Here is a 2,382-nt window from a genome sequence, read left to right on the forward strand (position 1 = left end):
TCATATACCTACACACATACTATACCTACATATGCCTGTTACACATATGCACACACACATACCTTCACACTCACAAAGAAAATGCCTTATTAGCTAAAAAATAACAGCATTCATTCCTCATTCTCGACTATGCTCTGTCTATACATTAATTTCATAACAGCTAAATAGATTCTGTCTTCTTGTAGATAATATCGCCTTTCTGGAAGGCACAGAAATCCTTTTTTCTATATGTTGTAGCCAAGACTGGCCTTGGAAGTAAATGTGCCCCACCCCCACTTCAGCCCAAGCAGCTGGAATATTAGTAAAAGGCTCCCTGGCTGCCCCTTGGCTGACCTGCCTACTGGAACCTTTCTCTCAGAGTTCCAGGAATGCATTGCTTTTGTTTTTTCAGAACGAGATACTGAGAGCACATAGTAATACCGTTTTCCTGCTTTGCTTTTGTATGAATCTTGCGCTTCTCCCACAGAGTCCTGCCTGCCATTTTCCTCACCCAGCCCCACTTTCCCCCAGCCACATGAAGTCAAAATTCCTCACCTTCATCTCAGAATCTTCTTAGCAATATAAATAATTTTGTGAAGGAGATATTAAAAATATACTTTCTGCTTCCTTTGCTTTGCTTGTAACCTTACCAGGGGCAGATTCAGTGATGACTTACTGATTTTCTTTTCTCCCTCATTTTGAGAATGAGCCCTTGGGATCACTGCTGCTTTGGTGGGGCAGTAGAAAGGATAGTGAATAAATTCTATATCACAGGTCAGTGGATGGAGGAGCTGGCAACTAAACCTGGTGATCTGAGTTCAACTCCCATAGCACGCTATGGAGAAAGAAAAGAAAGCAGTTCCCTAGAGTTATCCTCTGACCCCCCCCTATACATGTGAACACTGAGAACACTGTACTGTATAAATATATATATATAGGACAAATGGCTGACACTAATTTAGAGACAATTCAGACAATGCAACAATCTCATTGTTCTACCCTCTTACAACACTATAGCCAGAACTTTAGATTAGAACTTCAGATAAGCCTTATCCACTACTCAGAGACTGGCTACAAATGTTCCAGCTAGTCCTCATGAGAATAACCTTTGTTTCATTTTTTTTTTTACAGGATCCCATAGAGATACCATTGCCCTCTAGACAACAGGAAGCAATTCTAAAAAAAAAAAAAAATCAATGCCCCTATCCCAACAAATTTTGTTTTCTCAGGGTTATGGATAATTGTCATCTGTTAGGAGTTGGTTATAAGGATAATATGGCTGGGGGGGGGGGGGTAGAACAATGTTGTTTAGACTCAGACATCTCTTTTGAAAAACAGAAAAAGGGAAATAGATAGGATAATAAGGTATCTACTTGTAAACTATTTTAGCAACTATTAGTTTTAGACAGTTTACATTGGCATAGATTCTTATATATTGATACATATATAAAATTATTTTTGTATTCCTGTCTTAGATAATTTGTATATTGGTACAAATTTAAAATTGTATTTTTCATATTCTGTATGTTCCTATTTCTGTTTACAATACTTTTGCACAGAAATGTTATTGTACTGTATTAATGTTTCTACTTCTGCTTAAAGATATTTTATATATTGATACAAATTAAGGATATTTTTGTCATATTGCACTGTACATTTCTACCTCTGTTTAGGATATTTTTATATATTGTAATAATTTTGAGATCATTGTCCTTATGCTGTACACATGTTTGAAGTTTTTTTAGTAATGTGACACTTTCATCTTTAAGCTATATAGGTCATTAGGATTTACAGGTTACTAGTCACCCATGTTTGTCATACTTATAGTTATGTTAGTTACATTCTCTAGATGCACAGAGATGTACTTCACATAGATAGGTAATCTTCAAACACTTCAAAGACCTACAAAATATGGCATTTAATCAATAATTTAGAATTCTGTTGCCATGAGACATGACTGTTCCTGGCAGCACTGATCTACTCCCAGGAGAATGATGGGCACTGAAGACACTCCATATGGAGCTTGCTTTCTTCTTGGCAAAACTGTCCTGTTGGGCAAAGAACTGCACTTGCCTTGACTGCTGATGGTAAGCATGCTGTCTAATCAGGACAAGCAGGACACAAGGAAAAGTGACTACTAAACCTTGCCAAGACAGGGTAGGACAGTCTTTCAAATCTTTCTGCTTCTAAAAATGATTAATCAGATATTTTAGGCCTACAGCCAAAGTTGGTTGCCTCAATGTTGCAGAGAAACTTTAGGTGACTGTCCATCCAAGCAGCCAGTTGTCTCTGTCATTTCTTGCATCTTTTAAAAGTCACTTGGTTGCACTTTCTACTTACTCAGGTAATATTATTTTCCTTCTCAGGTCTTTAATGGGGCTGAAGATTAGATTATCTTATCTA

Source organism: Microtus ochrogaster, chromosome 19 (genome assembly GCF_000317375.1).
Source record: "Microtus ochrogaster isolate Prairie Vole_2 chromosome 19, MicOch1.0, whole genome shotgun sequence".
NCBI classification, from domain to species: domain Eukaryota; kingdom Metazoa; phylum Chordata; class Mammalia; order Rodentia; family Cricetidae; genus Microtus; species Microtus ochrogaster.